General features: G+C 40.0%; 1 long non-coding RNA gene across 1 annotated transcript in view; it reads right to left on the bottom strand.

The window, feature by feature from the left end:
• LOC140681796 (uncharacterized) overlaps positions 1-13,214 on the bottom strand; it is a 98,646-nt gene extending 85,432 nt beyond the window's left edge. Inside the window, exon 1 of the long non-coding RNA XR_012052993.1 lies at positions 13,060-13,214. This is a non-coding gene — a long non-coding RNA (uncharacterized lncRNA). The remainder of the gene's footprint in view (positions 1-13,059) is intronic.
• Between the last annotated feature and the right edge of the window lie 532 nt (positions 13,215-13,746).

The following is a 13,746-nucleotide window of genomic DNA, read 5'->3' as shown; positions in this document are numbered from 1 at the left end:
CTTATTAAAACCTCAGTATGAGGTAAAGTCAAGGATGTCAGCTTAGTTTCTTTGCATTGAAAGGACAAGGGTGACATTTGAAAGAAAAAGGTTTGTTATTTTTAATCAGACACTCAGGCAAATCACACTGTCAGTGAATCACATGCAGTGCTGTTTAGCTTTCCAGCAGCCCACACAAGACCAATAACGTGAGGAAAACCAGAGCATCTAGAGGATGGATCTTGCAAGATAGTATACACTGGAAAGCCGTGCAATAGCTTAAGTGTGTGTTTCATTTAAAGGCCATGAGCAGTCCTCACTATTTTTTCGATAGAAGCACTTGCTTCAACAGCTGGCTGAGAATGGGATGACACAGAGGATATAAGAAGAAACATCCCTGCACGCTAATAAAAATGGTCATTACTATGGAGGTAGCTACAAGGGGATTTTATGGATGCTGTGTGTCAAGCCATCAAATTTTGCTTCTCCAGCTAGAACTGATGTGATCTATCAAGCATTTTCTCTATCCTGAGCCATGTTTTTACTATTATTAATCTTTACTTCTTCAGTGCTTGCTTTTCTTTGAGAAGAGGCATTGAGGACCAAAATCAGGTGAGGAGAATTAGATGAATTATGTAATTGTAGTGTGTGTTTCATCAGAGGATTGAAAACTAGGCCAAGTGAGCTTCCTACCATAGGTTTTATATTTTGACTTGCCAAGGGGAATAAAAGTGTTTGGTTTCTATTCCTCCAGTTTCAAAAGAAGGCAGAACCATTCACATTGTTTTCAGATTTCATGCAAAATTCATGTGATGCCTATGGGAAAAAAATCCTATGAGAGAAACAACATAATGCATCTTCTAATGAAGATTAGTTCAAATTTTAATAGTTTCAGGACATAAATATTGTACTAAAACTTAGCAGAAGGTCACAGGGGAGGCAGGGCAGTGGTTGTAATATATTCATTGCCTTAAAAGGCAACTGTAATAGCAATTCTCATTTCCCATAGCACTTTGCCAACTGACCTTGCCTCACTTGTCTTGCTCTGAATGTCTTCTCCAATCTATTTTGAGAAGTCCAGAGTCCTGTTCTTTGGCCATTCAAGCTTCAATACACTACCTGAAGGGTACCATGAGGATGCCACCACACATTTATAGTTGAGGACTTGTATGTCACCCATTCAAATTGAGCCACCCATCCCCTCCAGAGAAGGAAGTTCTTCGTGGATGGCAGATGAAGTAAGCCAGTGGGGATCACAAGGACTGGTAGTTCCTGTATGGCACATCCTACACACAAACTGATCTATACATTTTCTGCAAAGCCCCAGCAACCAACTCAAACCAAAAGTGAGGATCAGGAACCATTCCCTGGGGATAGCACATGGTGAGGAGGTGCTACCCACCCTGCCCTGGGGGCAACCCTCCTCATGGCCACATTCAGTCTGATGGCTGCACTGTGGCTCTGTAAGCAGGAAGATCATCTCCACTACCCGAGCCTATTTATTCCCATTGTGCAGCCCCATTATAGAAGTTCCTTATGTTGAACCAGAGGGATGAGCCAACACCAGAGAGGGGATTAGTGCCAGAGTATGGGCTGGCTCTCACTGTGTCCTCTGACTGTACCTCTTTATCATGTGATGTCTGTTTTTTGTCAAACAATATCTGAGGGGGAAAAGGAAAATAACGAAAAGACCAAGAGATTTCAAAATAACATGCACTGCTTGTCAAAGACTTCTACATGTTCCCAGGTGCCAAGCCAAGAAACTCTCCTTAGCAGCTTTTGTTGAAAACAATTAAAGTTGAAATTAACTTCACTTGACAAAGTTGAAATCAACATTTCAACTTGATCTTTTCTTTTCTTTCAGACAGCTATGAAAATTTTGTCAAAAATAACAATACCAGTGTTCACTGAGGCTGGCTCAGTCTGCTGTGTTTGAGCCATCACCAGTACATGCCTCTGCTAGAAGTGGGCAGTCTGAAAAGCTCAAGGAGACTATTTCTCATGAGTTGGATATTCCTAATGTCGGGAGGGATAGCCACCAGTGAGATGAAAGCAGGCCAGAGCAGGAGTGATGGGGCTGTGCAGATAACATACAGAGGCTAAAAAAGTAGCGGTTTCTTAAATGGCACTTTAGGCCTGATTTCCAGCAATAATGCTTTTCCCCATATTAATACAAGATGATTTTATGTAGATGTCAGCCCATTTAACAGCTGGTATATGACACTACTCCCAGGGAATCTGCTGAATTAGCAAGGCTGTTCTTTAGGTGTGGTCAAGAAATATGAAGAGAGGGAAAACAAAATCAGGGTGCCTAACTCAGTGCTTGACCTAATACAGCTTCTGAATTGTGTGAACAGAGTGATTTGCAATTACTGGTAGAATTAATGCCTATTTTGCCTGCTACAGTAGAAGTCAAAGCAGGTTTGTATGCATGAAATGCTGATTTGTTAAAGTCAGACTTTGTTTTGCTTGGCTTAGCTGTGGTGATGGGTGCCAGGCTTATCTTTATGTGACCAGGTCCTCACAACTGTAGCTTGTCAGGGACAGCACCCATTTGTGCTTGTGACTCCAGCGTCATGTCCATTGTGTTGTGATTTTCTGGTGTGAATCTGAACTTTTCTTATTATTTTAGGGGCACACTTGCAACTGCAGCACCCTGCAATGACAGACACTGCTCTTAGCAACTGTGCCTTGTAGCCGTTCTTCTGCAAGTATTTAATTTCTGTAGTCTTTGTCATTCCAATAGTTTGTCATGGTCTTAAAATGGGAATGAAATTGATACAAATCTGACCACTAGGGCACAAAGATCTCCTGAGTGAAACAAATGCCAAAATGGGACTTTTCTCTAAGAATATCTTGCCATCGAGTAAAAAGAATTTAGACTTGAAAATAAACAAGGTGAAAATATCCAATATGAGAAAAAGATCCCTGTCTTTAACAATAATACATCAGTAATTTGAACATCTCATTACCCTATAGTTTAACCAACATTTAAATGGTGGTGACTATTTCAGGCACATTCTCTTCACATATAGAGATTTAATGTTATGTTATTTAGTTTAATGAAAATTAATGTTTTGAAAAATGGATTGAACCAGCAGTGCTAGAACATGTGGAATAAAAACAAACATAATGATGGCCACAAGAACAGCAGAAGCACTAATTTCATAAGTCCTCAGCTAAGTCAGTCTGATTAACAAGTTCTCCTGCAATACAACAAGATCCTCTGGAAAGCATAAGGAGGCCAATACAGAAAGATGGATTAAGGTATGACATACACACAGTAGCCTATGCCACTCAGAAACCTGGTAGAGAATTGTGTCAGAGCTACAACTGCTCAGTGAGCTTCCCTAGGGGAGGCACCAATACTACTGCTACTGTCAAAGTGATGAGACCATGAAAAAATACGGGAGTGTTGCTCTTGAGAGTGATGCTTGCAGCCTTTGGGCTGGGTGCATGCATTGAATGAGAGTCTGGTAGCAGCTGTGGGTGCCTCAAGATCATATTCTGGCAACTGGCAACATGAAATGGAGTGAGAACTGTATCGTATAAAGACCTGTGAGAATATGCATTTATGGATGCTGGGATTGAAGCAAATGCATTAACTTCACCCCTTTGGGGGAAAGCAAGGAATGCAGCCAACATGTAGCAGACAAAATTATTAACATGCATGTAGATTTCAGTGCAGCAAAGACATCTATTGAAAAATATGAAATAATGCTGAACTGAGTAGTGTTATGCAGAGCTCCCATTTACTTTACTGAACTAAAAGGACTCCTTAGAAGCTCTGCCTGAAACAAAATGAAAATCTATATATCATTTAAAATAAATGCAAATCTGTGTCAGAAAGTTACAGTGGCAAATTTTATGGGAAATTATATTAATAAAGAACCTTGCTGGTGATATGGGTTATCATTTTACGGTATCAAAACCAGGTACTAGTGAGTGGGTGAATAACATGTCTCAGTTTCTTACAGGTTAAAATAAATCCATGAGATTTAGAGTGGTTGTTAAATCCAAAAGAAGTTTCAGATCAGTCCTGGTGGAATTTAACTATTTAAGATTTAGTTTGTTGAATAAAAAAATCTAAAACCAAACCAGATCCTACTCCACACATTTAGCAAATAGCAATAAAAATGACAATGAAGTGCTAGTCTTAGACCCCATCTATTAAACCACTGAGGCAGAACAAGTTTCTCTAATTAATCACTAACCCAGAGGGCAGGGAGTTAACTTCTGTATATTCCCTGAATATTGTTTTATATGGTATTCAGAAGGAAAGGTGACATGACGCATCTACAGAATTGGTCTGAATTTATCCTACTGATGTTCCATTTTGCTATAAAATACTTAACAACTCAGAAAACAAATGGAATAAATTTACTATAATCTCATAATAAGCTGGATGCTCCTTTTAGAAGTAGTATATGGAATTCTATATTAACTTTGAGAAACATGTTCTGCAGAGTGAAAAAGCATAAACAGAGGTGATTGGGAGTGAAACAGGATACGCCTGAAGAAAATTCCTACAGCTTCAGGACTGAGGGCGCCCTCTGAAATGAGGGCAACATAGAGATTTGAATTCCAGGTATCATAGACAAGCATGCTCACTGCTATCTGTTGAAAAGAAAGGGCAATCAATGCATCCCCTGCTTCTTGAGTGCAGAGGGCAGAGGGCAAAAAGAACCAGCAAAAATTGTTCAACCTGAAAAATTTAACTTGAATCCATAAAAAGAGTTTCCCATGAAGCCCAGAGATTTGCACTGGCACAAAACTGATTAGTCACACTGGAAAATTAGGCTTTCCATCTACTAAAGAGATTTTACAACTGAGATTGACATGCTTTTGTAGCCATGCTGTTTCTCCTTTCTCTCCTGATTGAATCTCCTGGGCTGTACAGTGGGAAGATTTACCCTTCTGCTCTTCTGTCTAACATTCACCGACTCTCTAGTTCAATTATAAATACTTGATCACCTCTGAGGACTGGACTATCAGACTGGAATTATACAGTTATACAAATTATCTTACTTTTTTGTTGAGAATACAACTACAGCATGTACCCTAGTGAATCTCATCTTGGGACAGTATACAACATAGAAGTCTCTAAATAAATGGTGACATGATGGTATTTATCAGGAGTGGCACATTAAAGGTAACAAATAAGCTTATTAAACACAATTTTTCCTCACTTGACAAAAAAAAAAATAAAATTAGAAGGTATGAAAAAATTCCTTTCTGCTGTACATACCTTGATTAGTCAAAGGATTAATACCTACTAACTGTTTTTACTGTGTGGATAGCACTTGATAGCTAGATGTCAGCTGAATTTCTTGAAAAATTGGGTCCTCATGATTTTGTTTAGCTTTTAGGATTATATTCAAATTCAGAGGATGTTCAGACAGTGGGCTAATATAACAAGATTTCGAATAAAATCTCCCTGTTATATTGGGCTAATATAACAAGATTAGGAATAAAATCTCCCTGAGTATAGTGAAGTATAAGGGATGTTACAGCTCACATGTGAGGCAAGACCCTACAACAGAGATCCACCTCGTCTCTAAGTTACAGTCAATTCACTGATTGATTTGTGACCTTATTACATCACAAGTCCAGTTTTGGGACATCTTCCTAAATCTTTGCATGCTGTCTCTGGCCATAGGCACCATTTCCTGGAACATGAGCAGGAATGAGATTCAGTGAGAAGTCACATTATGTTCCATGTAAACTGGAATAACCTCAGTATCCAGTGCTTGTAACCCTTGTAAAAACCAATCCCATAATGTAATTAGTCACAGTGTGAAAAAGTACTTCTTCTGCTTGCTGTAAACCCTTGTTTAAATGTTATTTTTCTCTATAGCAATACTTCACATGTGCAGAATGGGACTTCACTCGTCATTTTTGTGTTTGGTCGCTCAGATACCTCAGATCCTCCTGCAAAAAAGCTTAGCACACAATGAGGTTCTACCTTGGGATAAATGTATGCTAGTCTTTCATAACCCCAGACATAAATGATCTCAGTAAAGCAACAATGCAACAGTGTTACATCAACTGAAGGTGACCCAGCATTCCTTTTTTGGCTGTAAGGGGCTAGGACTACTAAGAATATCTTGGTTTCCTGTCAAAAGTATTTTTTAGATGCTGTTTTGCTCTGGAGTTTTGTCTCATGAGATTTTTTCCTATCTCAGTCCCAAGCCAGGGCTCTGGAAAAAGGCCTTTTCAGTTACACTGAAGTAATTTCATCCCCTTAACAGCCCACTCTGCAGTTGACAAAAAGCTTGTGTCTCCTAGGAAAGGTTGGCTTTACAGTGGACTTTAAGGACCTGCCACCTTTGGCTCAGGAAAAAGCCTCTGAGTGAGGCAGAAGGTCTCTCAAGGTACACATATATTCACTATAGTCCACACACCAATACCTCTCAGTTTTCTCTTCACACAAAGTTGGTGACTATAAAGGAGCACAAATTATTTCTTGTGAAATGGAAATATCCACCCTGAGCTTACTGCCTAGGTGCCATAATATAGGCATCCTATAGGTACACTCACTCCAAGTGGGAGCAGTACCCATTGCCTGTTGTCTGTCCATAAAACAGCCTGCATTTGGTAAAGCTGGATCATATTGAGGTAAAATTTCTCTTAAAAGCAATTGAAGATTATGCTTAGTTTTCAGAATCAGAATCACTTTAAAGAACTTCTGGTTCAATTGGAATCAGCAGGTCTTCTTAGACTATAGTACTGCCCATAGGAGGTAACAAGGCTGGGCTCAAGAGTTGCCAGCTGACATCTACCAAAAGATAAAACTGGAGAAAAATACATTTCAGCTTGTGTTTACAAATGGGCAGAGAATACACCTGAATTTGCAAAAGACCAGCAAGCCAAGTATCAAAAGACAGATACCTGAAAGCGTGGGAACTGTTGTTCCTACTGACTATGGTGTTAGTTGGCAGTGTTGGGACTAAATGACTTTCAAAAGCAGCGTCATGCGTCTGCAGACTGACTTGCCAAACTTGTACCTGCATCTGTGGCCTAAGCAGGCTTCCACTTAATGATGTGCCTATTTCCATAAAAACACAGACGCTACAGTAACGCAAAACAAGAGTGTCATTAAGTTGGAAAGAATCATGTCTGTTGCTTCAACACATACATCAGTGGAGTCTGAAGGGACTTTGCAGTGTTGTCATAGGTGATGTGGCTGCAGGGACATTGAAAGTGGAGCAGCCACAGCACAATGTAATACTTGATGTCATTGCAACACCACCACTTACTGCAATAGCTGGAGCAGAGAAGTGGAGACAATAAGATGCTGAGACATGTCTAGGATACACAAGAGCAGGCCACTGAGAGTGAGATTCTGGCCAAATACATGTATTAACCTGTCATGTCATGGCAATGTCTGAATTTCTTAGATGCACCTCTACAGACAGGTGGAAGTGCATCTGGTTAATCCTCTGCATTAACCCTAAGATGAGAAAAGGAAGAGAAAATCCATAGAGAAGTTAAGTGAGAGAAAATAAACAAATGCACGCCAGCCTTAACTCTGGGCTTTTATTGTGCATTTGCTGCTAGGAGGAATGCAGCAAAAAGAGTAACTGTTCTGTTTGCTGAGGAAACCCAGAGGCCAGGAATACTCATGCAATTAGCCCTGTGCTAAGACGGCTGTTTACTAGAGATGGTAAGAACACAGTTTAAGGAATTTCAAGTGACATAAATAGGCAGGGCAAGATCCAACTCCAGTGACACAGGCTCGGATCAGCTGTAATAGGAATCACCTCTTTTACTCTTTGGTCTAAATCACAAATGCTACCAAATTCTTCCCACAATGTTAATAAAGAAAAAAGTAAGCAACTATGCTTACTTTATTACATCTGAGATTAATTTTTGGGACACTAATAGCGCTACAGCTATCCTTGTCTTTCTAAAAAACATCAGCTCTGCCCACGTGCTGATCTAACATTCATGGGGGCAATTTTCTGCCAAACAACACTAAATTTTTATGGTCATACCTAAGTGCAAGTTGCTAAAACAGAGGCACATATGTACTGCTGTAATGATGGCTATTTATTAGCAGTCTTGAGAGCTGAAACATGCCCTTTTAAAAGCACTTTAATGCCATGGGGGGATTAGATGTCTCTTTTCACTGATACTTCTCTTACTTTATGTACTTTCCTATTTCCACTATATGCTGCAAGACAGTTTACGCCCTAATCCATCCTCTCCTTGTGCTCTCCTGGCTCCATGTAGACTCTTTATCTCCTGTCATTTTTACTTTATTTTCCTAGTATACCTCTAAGGTATTCTTTAACAGCAGCAGACTGTGTACATCCTCCAGGTGGGCTGTGATCATGCAGAACAGAGGGAAAGACCCCTGCCCTGGAATGCCTGGAGAGACATTCTCGATGATGGAAAGGTCCTGAAGAGCTGCCACAGCCTTGTGAAGCAGGTCTAGGACTGCCCATTGATTCTTGTGTGGTGCCCTGGCTGCTTGTGGGAAGCACCTCAGTGGTACCTTCATGCCATGCAGGCTCTTTTGGTCATGCAGGTGTCTAACTGCACATAAGCACAGTGCAGTAGCGGGAACAAACTCCTTGCCTTAAAAAACATGCCCTTCTTTCCCAAAGGCAGTAGGGAGGGAGGGAGAACAAAATATGATCACAAGGTTCAGGGATTTCTTCATGCTTCTATGAAATATCTGGCATTTTTCAGAAACCTCCTTAGGATCTCCTTTTCCTGCAGCTTCCCCTTTCAGCAATTGTGTTCACTGTCAATCTCATGCAGTTGTGTTTAGCGTCACCCTACTGTTCCCAGCACCTGAAAGAACAGCACTGTTCAGAATGCTTGAGGAGGCAGCTGGCAGCATTGCAGCAATTTCTCACCTCCCAAACCCCCTTGGTCTACAGACAAAAATGTTTTGTAGTGGGTACAGACCTGCTTGTTTTTTCACCCTAGCTGGCACCAAGTTCATTCTGGACTAGGCAAAATCTATGGTAAAGAGGAAGGTGGGAGAAAAGTATTTTGAGTACACTTCTCATCTTTTCCCATGAAAATCAAGAATAGCAGAAGACAAGGAAGTAAGAACTCCCACCTCACACTGTGCTCTAATATTTTAGAGCCCTCTTTGCTACAACATTTATTGCACACTGTCAACTCTTGCATGTCACCAATGTTTTTCTGGTTCTCTTTACAGCTGTATGGCTGCCTATGTTACACATGACAACAAACTGCAGTATTGCATGCTATATCAGCAAAATTTTGCTTTTCCAAGGCTTCTGTTGTTCCATTCTAGCAAATGATGCTCCACTCCTATGCCTCAGGAAAGGCATTTTTTCCATTCTGCAACAAGAGGATTTTGTTTTTGAAACCTCAGCTCTTACAGGAACTGTCTACACTACAACTGCAAATCAAATCAAATCAAATCAAATCAAATCAAATCAAATCAAATCAAATCATATCATCACAAATAAGTTTATTTTTTCTACTTTCGGCAATGAAATATGACCAAAAAAAATGTTGCCAGGAAAAGCAATAGTGGTTTCGTTTCAGGGGTTTTTAACGAAAAAAAAATAGACACAAAGCTATCATATTCAAGCAAATGAACATATTCCTATTTCACCCTAGAATTAATTATTTTTTGCTAAGTTTAAAACCATTCCTTATTACCTCCCGTTAAATCAATAAAGCAAATTTAAAAAGAAATTATGGTGTCAGAAATTCCATCAGTTCGAAGTAAATTGTTTCTGCTTCTCTCCTGTTTTTTAATTTAAACTGGTGCATCCAGATATTGAATAATTTTAATATACAAATATATACACCCAAACACCTGATGGGATTATATTTGTTCAAAATTGCATGTGCATATACAGTTGCTTAGGCCTGGAAATAAGCATGTAAATTCCTGCACTGCCCACAAACAAGTTTCTTACCCTGGAAGATTAATTAGGTTTTGTGGTGATTAATTCCTCTACCAAAGGTTATTTCTGCAGGAAAACATGGCAATTCTGGGATTCTGAGATGATATTCTATCTCATACTGTTGTTAAGGTAATGTCTTGAAACTTATGATTGTATTAAGGCTGCTTCCTCTGACCATCTTCAAGACATCTTTGCATTGCCCTTTGCTGAATTTAGAGATGATAGTTTGTTTTCCTAAGGGTGAAAGGCTTATGCTGTTACATTGCCTATATATGCTCTCCAAAATGAATAGCTCACAAACCCTGTGAAGCAGTTTCAACACAACAGCAGAGCTTTCACAAGTGTTGAGTGTCTTATATTTAATGAAAATAGATGGTCTACTTTTCACAGGGTATGGCTGGTCCAGGGCAGCTTGCTTCCACTCTTTTTGTTTCCACTCTCATTTTTTCACTTCCCTGCTACTGCTCTCTTGGGGAAGAGGCAGTCAAGAAAAGGTAAGAGGGAAGCACAAATTGAAGGGAATGGTCTAGAAAGGAAAAGGTGCAGCAGCAATCGAAAATTTGCACATGGACTACTCAGCTCATGACTTCCATCCACTCTACATCCATAATTTCTCCTGGCAGACCTTACATCACATACAAATGCAATCATTGGCACAGGAGGTACACCCCAGATGCAGCAATTTGTTAACAAAAGGATTGATGAAGTAACAACAGATAAAAACCAGAAATACCCTCTTACTTGTTGGCATTAAAAAATATTGCTCCCAGAAAATTTAGAAGCTGTGTATAGCATAAACTTGACTGGACACATGCAGGACACTGTAACAGTTCAGCTGGATCTGGATTCTAACACTCTTAGTTTGTGCCACTCCACTCAGAATCAGACATTTAATGAAACCTTCCAGCTGTGCAGTGAAGCCATGTCTTACTATCCTGTGTAATCATTTGTCTTGCCTGAATTGGGATGCCACACAAATACTCACTGTGCAAAACACAGATGCTTTTATTTGTTAGAATAATGTCTTGCTTTGCTGCTACTCAAAAAGAGACTAAATTAATACATAAATTTTTAAAATTAGAGTACTTGTTTCAGCCAAAACTATGGCTGCTTATTGGGTTATGGACACATGTTTGCAGAGCCAGAGGCAGATTTTTCAAGAGTCACTTTTCTTTGTTTGCATCGTGAAGTATATTCCCCTTTAAATACACACTCCAAAATTGCACTTGGAAAAAAGGTGTTGCTAGGTGGTAAGCCAAGTAAACAGTATTGTCCATACTTGCATTGTTCTTTTTCAATCATATTTCAATCATATTTTCAAGTCTGGTAGACTACTGACTGACTGGCCTTATGTATGCACTCAAGGCTCAGAAATGAAAAATCACTCTGCCACAGACCTTTCACTCTAGGTATGGATACACAGATGAAGAAATACTCTATATTCACACAGGAAAAATCTTGGCTGATTAAACTGTGTCTGAACACACACCACCAGGACTTTGACATGGCTTTTCTCATGTCTATATGAGAAAAGCCCTATATTCCCAAAGATGTTGCCTGCATTCCTAGTGTCCCAGGGTGCCTACAGATAAATGCCAGTAAAACCAAACTAGAGCTCACATAAGACCAAACTAGAGCTCACATATCAATCCTAAATCAAATAATTTCTATACTGTAGCTTTTGTATGGAGATTCCAAACAATCTATCTGTGTTGCAACTGACAGTGCCTACATTTTAGCTATTTTGTCTTTGGTATTATCTGTGAGCATCCAGGGAAATTCTCTATCTCCACTGCAGCTCTCTAAGCATCCTACTTCTGCTGAAGTACTAAAGGTTTTGGGAATGCCAAGTGCACTCAGTTTCCATTTACCTCAACTACCTGCTAAGCAGCAAGCAGCATCCAGACTCAAAGATAATTTCTGGCCAGTCTGCATCTAAACTTTGTCACTAAGGCCTAGGCTCAAATGAGGTTAATGCTCCTCCTTCATTGGTATAAATATCAAGTAAAATCTGAGATGAGAAAAAACCTTGCAGCAGAATAATTTGTGACAGTTAATGGTTAAAAGAGAAGAGAAGTGCAATTTGAAATCATTGCTTATGTAACAAGAACCTGAGAACAGCACTAATATTTAATTGAGGAAAAAGTAACAGAAGGAGAATTGCTTGGAGATCTGCCAGAAGGATTTTAACAGCTGGAAGTTGAAAAATTATTCATTTTGACAGCAATAAACACTCCATGCTCATAAGCAATTACGTTTAGGTTTCTGAGCTGTTTGAATTATTTTCTGTATACTATTAACATTTTATTATCCAGATAGGAATTTGGATTAATGTAATTTAGGAAATTAATTAAAACCCACTTTTCCCCTAGCAGAAAAGTGAATGCATTCTGGAATGAATAATTCCTAAAAACTGATCTCAGTGAAAAGTGACAACACTTAACACCATCTCTTGAGAGAAGACAAGGTATGACTGCCAGGACAAGCCCAAGAAAAGAGAGAAACACAGAGTTCTCTTGAACAGGCAGTAGCTGCAATATACCTGCTACCTAGCTTTGGTCTCTCTCCTGACATACAACATTGGCTACCAAAGCCATAGAAGTAACAAAATACAGTCTCCTTTGACCAAATACAAGCATAACCCTGATTGCATGAAGACAGAGAGAAAGGGCATTAAGGGTAAGCAAAAATAATTTGTTGAGTGTACTACATAATTATATACCAGCATTGGAGTAGTTGAAGTGAAATACATTGGCTGGACTTATTAACTTCATGGTGGACCTTGAAGATGCAGTGGAAACAAGATATGGGGAATGGGAGGTCTCAAAAGATAGGTGTAAGGCATATCAGGTGAAGGGAGGGCATTCTCAACCATGGAACAACCTGCAGACATTAGTTAGTGGAAGATGTGGTATGGTCCTAGCCATACAGAATATTTAACAAGTAAACAAAGCCTCCCCGGACATGCTCTGCCTTAAGCACAGTCCGGTACAAACCTCCAGCCAGCCAGGAAGAATGGCCAGCCTAATTACACCCCATTACAGGCAGACTTTGAGATGAATGGATACAGCTCTCCAGTTGTACATGACCATCTTCTGAAGCCCATCCTTAAAAGAGGACAAGGCACCACTGACAGTCCAAGTGGAAGAAAAGACCAAAGCTAGTTCTGCCCTCCTACCTGTGTCTGAAAGAACTTGTCCAGATGGCTGGGGATAAGAAAATCCAGAGGAAACAGATAAAACAACCTCACTTAGGGAAGAACATGACTGGGAATTTTCTTTCTTGCAAGTATTATGGTTGCGGCTTTAAGAAAGTTCTTCACAATTAAAAGCAAGAAAGGGCTGCTGCAACAGCCAGTTCTGAGGTACTGCCAGTTCTGAGGTACTGCCAGTTCTGAGGTACTGCCAATTCCAAGGAGCTCACGATGAAACACAACCTCCTTCACCTGCTCGTATTGTCTATGTGAAACAAAAGCAGGCTCAGTTTGCTGTGGTTTTCATAGGGAACATGTTGTACTGATAATGCAAACATCAACCTTTAGGTCTGCCATCAGTGAAGCCTCACCACTCCTCCTGTGGGACTGAACAGAGCAAGTGGTGGTGCAGCCTCATGTGCAGGCTGGGGAGCAGCAGCTCACAGAAAACAAGGTACAGGGTGCTGCGCTGGCACAGCAAATGAACTGATAGGCACACACCACCTGCTAGACAAAGACATGTGTGATCTCAGTGTGGAAGGAGCGACTATTTCAACTAATCCTTCTCTCTCTGCTGCACATCACCCAGCCTTTACAAAGTTGAGCAGAGGCTGATTTGTTGCAGTGCACTTTTGTCCTATCATGGGAGAGTCCCAAATTCGCATATAATCT

Source organism: Taeniopygia guttata, chromosome Z, assembly GCF_048771995.1.
Source record: "Taeniopygia guttata chromosome Z, bTaeGut7.mat, whole genome shotgun sequence".
In the NCBI taxonomy this organism is placed as follows: domain Eukaryota; kingdom Metazoa; phylum Chordata; class Aves; order Passeriformes; family Estrildidae; genus Taeniopygia; species Taeniopygia guttata.
This window is presented reverse-complemented; position numbering and strand designations above follow the sequence as displayed.